We start from the raw sequence: 12,053 nt of genomic DNA, 5'->3' as shown, positions 1-12,053 counted from the left end.
TAACCTCGTCCGATCATTTAATCCCATGTTTAACTCGTAAATAATCACAAACCACCATGGATTAAAGCCCCGAGCCCCCTAAAACCTTTGCCCATTTCAAACATGCTAATCTGTCACTCGATTGTCGTCTGATCGTCAACATCCGAATCCAATGGTTCACAACCATATCGGGCTCACCCGATATCCAACCTTTACCCGCCCAATAAAGTGGTATTGCCCGGACCCCCGTCTGCTACGTGTCAAGCGTTAAGGTAGATCGGGTGACCTCGCCAAAATACCACCTCCTCGATAAAGCGGTGCGATGGCCTTTGATACCGCCTCCCCGCTAAACCTGAAACCACTCACTGTTCATAATATAAAATTCTGCGCCAATTTACCCATTACTCGTTAAAACCCCGAAAACCCTCATTTTCATGCCTTTTACTTAGTTACACAACGAAACCTATCAAACCCTTCCGGCGCCACCCTGAGCCTTTGAGACATGATTTCACCATGGATTCCCTCCCGAACACCTTCCAGACTCTGTCCATAGTTCTTCCCAGTTTCATTACGGCCTTCGGTCACCTCCTTGTAGACCAGTGTTTTATTAGCAAATTGTTGTGTTTTGCAGGTAATTAGCAGAAGACCAGAGCTTGGATAAAAAGTTTTGATACTAGTCACAAAACTTGTTTACTCCAAGACTCGAAAGGACATATATTTAAAAACATTTATTCAGAAGAAGAAAGCAGTTATACACAGAATGAAGAAAGAAATCATTCACACAGAGACATTGAATATTAAAACAAAGGAACTAGACATAGCATATAGTCAAAAGACAAACAGATCAAACATACAAAATGTTGATCAATATCCATTACCATATGCTAATACATATAAAAAACTAAATGATTTACTGATGAAATACACTATAAAAAGTTAAAATTTATGGGAAAAGTAAAAACATAGTAAAGGATATTGATAGGTCATCAAAGTATAAGTGTATCCAATGAAAGAGTATCAGTAAAAGTGTATTAGATTGAAAAAACAAAGTGAAGATAGATGAAAAAACAGAGCAGTCAAGGTAAATAGTAAAAGTAAACATGGAGGAAGTAAGGGTTAAATAGATATGAAGACACTTTCACCAGAAATAATGAATTTTATCCAAAGTAAAGGTAAAAATAGTTAAAAGAAAATTAAGGTTAAAAGATGAAATTAGAGCAGGAATTGTACATTTTCCAGAAATTTCCTCTTTAAGTCATAATTTTTCAGAAACTATTGTGGCTAACCCAAGATGATTTTTTAGAAATTGGAGGAGGTTTATGTTCCTAAATGGCCAATATACAAAAACCTATCTCACTTTTTACACAGGTATTATAAAAAGGGAGATAAATGCATATCTTCAGAGCCTAGTGTTAGGATTGTGTAAAGTCCTGTTTTTGACATCTGTTTTTAGAGAATATTGTGAACATATGGTGCTATATTTTGGGAAACTGAAAGAGGTTTATCTCAATAACATACTTATCCACAATAACCTCTTTCACTTCTTACATATCTATCTCGGATGGAGATATACAAGGGTATGACTAGACCCTAATTTTGCAGAATTTCTGGGGCAGAATGCACAAAGGAAGGAGGTAGTAAGTGAATTGGAAGTCTCATCATCAATTAAGAGTTGCTATCAAATTAGAATTTATCTTCTTTGTCACCATCAATCCATAAATATAGTGCCAAATAGATTCATTAGTTTTGAGTGTCCTTTATTTAAGTTCTATTAATGTAAAACAATTTGAGATATTTGTAAGACCAATCTTGATATTTTTTTCAAGATATTTTAGTTTAGAATTTGTATAAATAATTCTTCATTTGAAGTATTTTGGGGTGGATTCTATTAGAAATTTCTATAGACTTTTTTATCAGAAGACCCAGAAGGTTATTGTATCATTTGCTGAGCCAACAAGCTGGATTGATGAATAAAGATCAGACATTTCAAAGGATTCATGTATTAAGTGAATTTTAGAAAAGTATTATCATGTGGTGTTATTATTTTTCTCAAGTTATTCATAATATTTAATGTTTTTCTCAATCTAAATGTTATAACTAGAATAATATTTTAGAACTTGTTTTTAATTACACTCTATCTTAACAGTTATGCATTTGAATGTTTTATTCTGATATTTAAATTAAAGAATTCTTAATTACTATTTGGTTTAGATTGATTTCATGAATATCCAAGTTAAAGGATTCTTAATTACCCTTTGATTTTGATTACCCCTTCATTCCTCATTCATTATCAAGGTTTGAGAACCCTTAATTGCTCTCACTCCGAGTGAAACCCTTTCACCCCTCTGTCTCAAAGATCTAAAAAACACTTTGCTATCTTGCCCTTTGAAAGTTCCCGTTAGTGAGTTAATCTAGTTTTGCTTCCTTATTGATTGACTCCATTGCCCAATGGTCTAAAAGACATCATTTTATCCATCCGTCTAAGCAGATCCCACCACCCAATCTCAAATACAAATCAAAAACCTCTTGAACATTCATAACTAGCTGAATATCACATAAATAAAACAAAGTTAAATTATAAAGAAAGAGCCCTCTCTGAGTGTCAGGAAGGATAGGTCCTGATCTCCAAAAGTGGTTTGTGGTTACCTCTATTATTTCCTTCTTTTGCTAATTTTTCAAAGGAAATATTGGAGTGATAACACACTCACTATTGTAACTCTGATTATTTTCATTGTCGCACACCATACTTTTGTTGGGTTTATGCATTATATGTTGGCATTATGATGCATGTGTTGTACTTGATGGAAACCCTCTCATAGAAGAACACCTCACTTACATATAACTAGATCAATCTACGGATGTGACTAAATGCATGGGATGCAGGACAGCTCAAAGGAATAAGAAGATCAAGTTCTAAGTGTGACAAGTTAGCTTTGCCATCAAGTCCAAAGGGGGAGATTGTTGGCATTATGAGACAAGTGTTGTCCTTGATGGCAAATCACACTAATGACATATCATAGTGCAGAAGGATAGTAGCAAGGAATTGATGATCAGACTACAAGTATGAAGAGAAAATATATATACGTAGGCTCGCCATATACCAAGTAGGGTATACACGGAGTTTCATGCATGGAAAAGCGAGTACATGTTGGAAAGCTTACTTTTGGTCCGTGGTAGTTAGTCCTCGGTATTTGAATCTATGGTTTTGGACCATGGTATCTCGACAAGTGTGTTGATCCCAAGTATTAGGCTCTTGGTATTGATTTATTATGGTTTTGGACCGTGGTATTGAGCAAGGACTAAGACTATAAAAGGAGAAGAAGATCATTAGGCAAGTGCATCCGAAAAAGTCTTGAATATCTGATGAAGTATGAGATCCAGTATGCAGGTTATGGGTTGATGATGCATTGCTTGATCTGAGCTAAGGAGGGATCTCACCAGTGGATGGAGAACAAGATCTAAGGATAGATCGGGATCAAATGGTTTGAAATGAACTATCTCTATATGATTGATTATGTTTATTCTAGATCTGTATATTGACGCATGCAATGATCTGTACTGGGTATAACTTAAGTTTGTAATCGCTGCAAGTCATGATTGAATATTTATAGATCTGTACGCGGGTTGGCTTTGGTGTAAGCGTGTATGTACGCAGGTTGAGTTCATTGTAGTAGCGTATACCTGTTGAGCTATGATATTTGAAGTTATAGGTGGTTCTGGTTGTTAAAGGGTTCTGATGACAGTTTAAAGGTGTCAGTATTCTGCATATCTTGTTTGGCTAATTGTGTTTAGCTTCAGTATTGATGGATGAGAACTAATATTGGATCAGGATCATAATGACTCATATGTATGAGATCTGATGGACTAGATCTGGGTGTTAACGCATATATTATCCTTGTATATGTCATGATCTAGTTATGTATGAAGTCAGGGAGTGCAGCAAAGTTATGAATAAGTGATTAATGACATATACGCTGGTTCATCTTGATGAAGCTACGTATACACGCAGGTTCGACACTTCCAAGTAGCGTATACACTTTGATGCATGATTTTGATGGTACAGTTGGTTCTGATTGTTATTGCAGAGTTCTGCTCTGTGTTCTGGTGATTGTGTTGTTGACAGGGTTTCAGTGTTTCAATGATTCAGATATTAATGATGCTAGTATTGATTGTTTTGTGCTTCAATGATAGTTATGGGTCCAGTATGAAAATTTGATGAAACGTTGCCTTTCAGATTATGTGTTGTGCTTCAGGAGTATCCAGTCTGAAAATGTATGAAACGTGGTACCTGGAGGAGAGAAGATTGTAGGCCGGTGCCTACGTACTAGTATCTTAGCTAGTACAAGAGCAAAGGGGGTTGGAGCTCCCTTCCAGGAGAGTCTGGAGAACGAGAGAAGGTTGTAGCCTTCTGCAGGTTGTAGCCTGCGTGTTGGTAAAGGACTACACTAGTACATTGTAAAAGAAGTTTCTTAATAAAGGAAGATAGAAACGAATTGCAGCAGGTGGTTTTCACCCACATTGGGTTTCCACCTTATATCATGGTGTTCATGTGTGTTGATCTATCTGTTTTACTGCTACTATTGACTGTTAATATGACTAATAATGTTCTGATGCATCCATTGAAGATCACATAACTGAATCATGAGTTTAATGGTTATACGCTAGTTGCAATAGACATAGTCGCGTATATACGCGGGTATACTTAACTGAAGTAGCGTATATGAATCTGAGTATGAAATTGAAAAAGTTCAATTGATTAGATAATACTGATTCACCCCCCCTCTCAATATTATTTCCAACAATTGGTATCAGAGCAGGTCCTTTGGTAGAAGCTTGATCGCTTGAAGGAGATCTGTGGAACTATGGGAAAGAAGCTTAAGAAGAAAGCACCTAAGAAGAAGAAGACATCTCAGAAGAACTATGACAGTGGGAGAATCAATTGGGGATTAGGTATAAGAAGCTCTTGAGATTCAGAATCATTTCAGAATGAAGAGGAACTATCAGGTATGAATTTGCTATCCTCTGATGTTCCAGCTATCTATCCATTTGGAAAAGATGAAAGTGATAGCGAAACAACTGAATTTGCTCTTATGGGTGAGAAAGAAAAGTATCAAATAGAGGTAGTATTTAGAAGGCTTACAGACAAAATTAAAGATCAAAAAGATCTATTGAACAAAAGGGAATGTGATTTCAAAGAAGAAGTTACCAAACTAAAGGCTCAATCAGAGGAAGGAAACAAGGTAAGAAAGTTACTCAAGGACAAGGAAAATCAATGTCAAAAGTTGCAGGGTGAAGTGACATCATTAAGAGATGAAGTCAATAAAAGAAGCACAACCATCAAGAAACTCAGAGATAGATCCAGTTACTATGAAAGTCTTGAAGCCACGATCCGCTCGCTAAAGGAAGATCTTGAAGAATCAAAGAAGCAGAATAAAGATCTACTCCAAGCTATTGAAAAATAGGTAAACGAAGATATCAGCTTAAAATCTCAACTGGAATGTGCCTTCAGAATTCATCAAATGCAGCAGGATCTGAATGAAGAACAAGAAAAGGAGATTCTCAAACTAAGGCATCAGTTGGAAGAAGGAAGGAAAGATGAAGAAGACATGAAGAAGCAATGTCTAGAGAAGGAAGAACAACTTCAAGTTGAGGTAAATATCTTGAAAGGAAAATTAGAAGAAAAGGATAAACTGTTGCGATTTCAAGATAGTGCTAAATCCTTGGATGATATTCTTAGTAGTCAAAGGTCTCCTGCTATCAAGGCTGGTCTTGGTTTCCATGAATCTAAGGCAAGGAACTCTAAAGAGAAATCTAAAATGATCAACAAGGACATGAAAGGTCAACCCCATCAACAATCAAGGAAAGAGACTCCTCAAAGAAAATCTTTTACTCCTCCTATGAATAATGTTGAATGTTATGTATGTCATAATCTTGGACATGTTGCAGCTAGATGTGGAAGAAGAAGGGTTCAAGACCATCATGCAGAAAGATCATCACATTCAAGGTACTTTAATGGATATTGCTTTGCTTGCAATATGTTTGGTCACAAAGCTGCTGATTGCTACAGGAGAAAAATGAAACATGTAAGATGTTATGCATGTAACAAGCTTGGACATATAGCAAAGGAATGCAGGAACAAAGTGCGGACATCACACCAAAAGGAGAAAACAACATCACACTTGAAGATGTGGAAGAAGAAAGAAGTACAGTCAGAAAGAGGTGGCACAATACTAAATACAGACATAACAGAATCAGAGGGAGCTGGAAGTGTAAAACTTCAGTGTCCTGAATCTCATATGCAAGTTCCATAAAGGGAAGTCGCGTATATACACGAGTTAGACACTGCAAAATTGTGTATATGTCAGTCTGAGGAAAAGCAGTGGGGACAGGTTCACAAAAAGTGTCTGATATGATTCAGTCCATTATTTGCTCTGTTTGATAATGTTTATAGTCTGCTGAGAATGTGTAAAAATGTTTTGATACTTGTAAAGATGTTTTGATCCTAACTTGATGATGATGATGTCTTGATGCTTATTGCTGATATATGCATGATCAGATCTAACAGTAAACATATGGCTCAGGTTGAGGGGAAGCATATGCCTTTAATAATGCATTGTTGGCATTATGGTTAATAGCCTTGGTGATGATGTTTATATGGCTAAATGATATATCTTACTATGATGTGGTTGAGAGTTGTCTATGATAAAATCTCATATGATGCTTGGGGTTACATAGTAGATATTCAGATCAGATTTATGGTTGATTCTTTGATGATGCATATATGGTGTTTACATGGTGATCTTCATAAGGTTAAGGAGAAGTACAAAGCTTGAATACACATCTTCCTCACTTGATGATGGGTCACTCATATACTGCTGTTGTCATATGCATTAAGATCATACAGTTATGATGCAGACACTCATTGTTGCTGTTGATGATATCAAGAAGTTTTGTCAAAAGAGATTGAGCTCAAGATACATAGTGCTGATACATGGATGACTACTCAAAGTCGCTTTGTTGGAGACATGATGATGAGTTCGTATCTATATGATGATAGGTTGATACTTACATATGTTGATTGATAATGATACTTGGATCATGTAGAGCTTGATATTGATGAAATGGCTATGGTGGTTTCACATATGATATAATGTGAATGATTTCATGATGATGTTTTAAAAGGATGAGTCGACATCTATGTTCAGACATACCTTGTTACAGGACATTTATAGGTTGTTGATATGGAAATTGGTGTACGCGAGTTGGATGAGGGGTATCTGCGTACATACGCCGATTTATGCAGGTACAGACGCGTATATGGAGATTTTGAAGGAAATCAGCAGGGACAGACTCTGGTTGTAGAGAGTCTGATATGGGTCTGTCAGAGTCCATCTGGCACAGGTTCAGGGGGAGCAGATAATCTTCTAATAATGCATTGTTGGCATTACCTTAGAAGCTCTTGGTTCTAGTACTCAAGTTGTTTTTGGTTCACGTGGATCACCTGCAGAAAGGAGATCAGAAGGAGAACATGGTTGCTGATATATACAGTGATTGTCAGAAGCTGCTGATAGTAGTTATTGGTCATTTGCATAAGTCTTGATATTTCGTCTCTATGTCATGTATATTATTTTATCAAGGTCATGTAACGGCCTATTTTGGTTTCCCCACTATGCCTGGGATGATTGATGTGATTGGTTGTCATATGTAAACTTCTGATGTATCCCAACTTGGTTGGGTGATGATTGTATGTATTGAGTCTTTTGGTGATAGGAAGGTCTTTTATGATGTACATGGTTCTTCTTGAAGAACATCTTTTGCAGATCTTGCCTACAGTCAGGAAGAGCATGAACAACACACTTCAGCAGTACAAAGACTCAGCATGTACTCAGGGGGAGCATGGACAAATTGGTACACCTTGGCATATACAAAGGGGGAGATCATTCAGAGATTTCAACAGATGCTCAGGGGGAGTATGGATAGCGGAATGTTCAGCAAAGGAAGAGAACATCTTGGTCCACCCTTTTCCCTTGATGTCAAAGGGGGAGAGTGATTTGGTGTTGTTGCCATCAAGTCCAAAGGGGGATATTGTTGGCATTATGATGCATGTGTTGTACTTGATGGCAAGCCTCTCATAGAAGAACATCTCACTTACATATAACTAGATCAATCTACAGATGTGACTAAATGCATGGGATGCAGGACAGCTCAAAGGAATAAGAAGATCAAGTTCTAAGTGTGATAAGCTAGCTTTGCCATCAAGTCCAAAGGGGGAGATTGTTGGCATTATGAGACAAGTGTTGTCCTTGATGGCAAATCACACTAATGAAAAATCATAGTGCAGAAGGATAGCAGCAAGGAATTGATGATCAGACTACAAGTATGAAGAGAAAATATATATACGCAGGTTCACTATATACCAAGTAGGGTATACACGCAGGTTCACTATATACCAAGTCGCGTATACGCAGGTTCGCCATATACCAAGTAGGGTATACACGCAGTTTCATGCGTGGAAAAGCGAGTACATGTCGGAAAGCTTACTTTTGGTCCATGGTAGTTAGTCCTCGGTATTTGAATCTATGGTTTTGGACCATGGTATCTCGACAAGTGTGTTGATCCCAAGTATTGGGCTCTTGGTATTGATTTATTATGGTTTTTGACCGTGGTATTGAGCAAGGCCTAAGACTATAAAAGGAGAAGAAGATCATTAGGCAAGTGCATCCGAAAAAGTCTTGAATATCTGATGAAGTATGAGATTCGGTATGCAGGTTATGGGTTGATGATGCATTGCTTGATCTGAGCTGAGGAGGGATCTCACTAGTGGATGGAGAACAAGATCTAAGGATAGATCGGGATCAAATGGTTTGAATTGAACTATCTCTATATGATTGATTATGTTTATTCTAGATCTGTATACTGACGCATGCAATGATCTGTACTGGGTATAACTTAAGTTTGTAATCGCTGCAAGTCATGATTGAATATTTATAGATCTGTACGCGGGTTGGCTTTGGTGTAAGCACGTATGTACGTAGGTTGAGTTCATTGTAGTAGCGTATACCTGTTGAGCTATGATATTTGAAGTTACAGGTGGTTGTGGTTGTTAAAGGGTTCTGATGACAGTTTAAAGGTGTCAGTATTCTGCATATCTTGTTTGGCTGATTGTGTTTAGCTTTAGTATTGATGGATGAGAACTAATATTGGATCAGGATCATAATGACTCATATGTATGAGATCTGATGGACTAGATCTGGGTGTTAACGCATATATTATCCTTGTATATGTCATGATCTGGTTATGTCTGAAGTCAGGGAGTGCAGCAAAGTTATGAATAAGTGATTAATGACATATACGCTGGTTCATCTTGATGAAGCTGCGTATACACGCAGGTTCGGCACTTCTAAGTAGCGTATGCACTCTGATGCATGATTTTGATGGTACAGTTGGTTCTGATTGTTATTGCAGAGTTCTGCTCTGTGTTCTGGTGACTGTGTTGTTGACAGGGTTTCAGTGTTTCAATGATTCAGAGATTGATGATGCTAGTATTGATTATTTTGTGCTTCAATGATAGTTATGGATCCAGTATGAAAATTTGATGAAACATGGCCTTTCAGATTATGTGTTGTGCTTCAGGAGTATCCAGTCTGAAAATGTATGAAACGTGGTACCTAGAGGAGAGAAGATTGTAGGACGAGAGAAGGTTGTAGCCTTCTGCAGGTTGTATCCTGTGTGCTAGTAAAGGACTACACTAGTACATTGTAAAAGAAGTTTCTTAATAAAGGAAGATAGAAACGAATTGCAGCAGGTGGTTTTCACCCACATTGGGTTTCCACCTTATATCATGGTGTTCATGTGTGTTGCTTATGTGTGTTGATCTGTTTGTTTTACTGCTACTATTGACTATTAATATGACTAATAATGTTCTGATGCATCCATTGAAGATCACATAACTGAATCATGAGTTTAATGGTTATACGCTAGTTGCAATAGACACAGGCGCGTATATACGCGGGTATACTTAACTGAAGTAGCGTATATGAATCTGAGTATGAAATTGAAAAATTTCAATTGATTAGATAATACTGATTCACCCCCCCTCTCAGTGTTATTTCCAACAATTGTTATCAGAGCAGGTCCTTTGGTAGAAGCTTGATCGCTTGAAGGAGATCCGTGGAATTATGGGAAAGAAGCTTAAGAAGAAAGCACCTAAGAAGAAGAAGACATCTCAGAAGAACTATGACAGTGGGAGAATCGATTGGGGATTAGGTATAAGAAGATCTTCAAATTCAGAAACAAATTCAGAATCATTTCAGAATTAAGATGAACTATCAGGTATGAATTTTCTATCCTCTGATGTTCCAGCTATCTATCCATTTGGAAAAGATGAAAGTGATAGCGAAACAACTGAATTTGCTCTTATGGGTGAGCAAGAAAAGTATCAAATAGAGGCAGTATTTAGAAGGATTACAGACAAAATTAAAGATCAACAAGATCTATTGAACAAAAGGGAATGTGATTTCAAAGAAGAAGTTACCAAACTAAAGGCTCAATCAGAGGAAGGAAACAAGGTAAGAAAGTTACTCAAGGACAAGGAAAATAAATGTCAAAAGTTGCAGGGTGAAGTGACATCATTAAGAGATGAAGTCAATAAAAGAAGCACAACCATCAAGAAACTCAGAGATAGATCCAGTTACCATGAAAGTCTTGAAGCCACGATCTACTCGCTAAAGGAAGATCTTGAAGAATCAAGTAAGCAGAATAAAGATCTACTCCAAGTTATTGAAAAATAGGTAAACGAAGATATCAGCTTGAAATCTCAACTGGAATGTGCCTTCAGAATTCGTCAAATGCAGCAAGATCTGAATGAAGAACAAGAAAAGGAGATTCTCAAACTAAGGCATCAGTTGGAAGAAGGAAGGAAAGCTGAAGAAGACATGAAGAAGCAATGTCTAGAAAAGGAAGTACAACTTCAAGTTGAGGTAAATATCTTGAAAGGAAAATTAGAAGAAAAGGATAAACAGTTGCGATTTCAAGATAGTACTAAAGCCTTGGATGATATTCTTAGTAGTCAATGGTCTCCTGCTATCAAGACTGGTCTTGGTTTCCATGAATCTGAGGCAAGGAACTCTAAAGAGAAATCTATGATCAACAAGGAGATGAAAGGTCAACCCCATCAACAATCAAGGAAAGAGACTCCTCAAAGAAAATCTTTTACTCCTCCTATGAATAATGTTGAATGTTATGTATGTCATAATCTTGGACATGTTGTAGCTAGATGTGGAATAAGAAGGGTTCAAGACCATCATGCAAAAAGATCATCATATTCAAGGTACTTTAATGGATATTGCTTTGCTTGCAATATGTTTGGTCACAAAGCTGCTGATTGCTATAGGAGAAAAATGAAACATGTAAGATGTTATGCATGTAACAAGCTTGGACATATATCAAAGGAATGCAGGAACAAAGTGCGGACATCACACCAAAAGGAGAAAACAACATCACACTTGAAGATGTGGAAGAAGAAAGAAGTACAGTCAGAAAGAGGTGGCACAATACTACATACAGACATAACAGAATCAGAGGGAGATGGAAGTGTAAAACTTCAATGTCCTGAATCTCATACGCAAGTTCCATAAAGGGAAGTCGCGTATATACGCGAGTTAGACACTGCAAAATCGCGTATATGTCAGTCTGAGGAAAAGCAGTGGGGACAGGTTCAGAAAAAGTGTCTGATATGATTCAGTCCATTATTTGCTCCGTTTGATAATGTTTACAGTCTGCTGAGGATGTGTAAAAATGTTTTGATACTTGTAAAGGTGTTTTGATCCTAACTTGATGATGATGATGTCTTGATGCTTATTGCTGATATATGCATGATCAGATCTAACAGTAAACAGATGGCTCAGGTTGAGGGGGAGCATATGCCTTTAATAATGCATTGTTGGCATTATGGTTAATAGCCTTGGTGATGATGTTTATATGGCTAAATGATATATCTTGCTATGATGTGGTTGTGAGTTGTCTATGATAAAATCTCATATGATGCTTGGGGTTACATAGTAGATATTCAGATC

Source organism: Pinus tabuliformis, chromosome 1_2, assembly GCF_031772625.1.
Source record: "Pinus tabuliformis cultivar Carrire ecotype Pingquan chromosome 1_2, CPIR1, whole genome shotgun sequence".
Lineage (NCBI taxonomy): Eukaryota > Viridiplantae > Streptophyta > Pinopsida > Pinales > Pinaceae > Pinus > Pinus tabuliformis.
Note: the sequence above shows the minus strand (reverse complement) of the source record.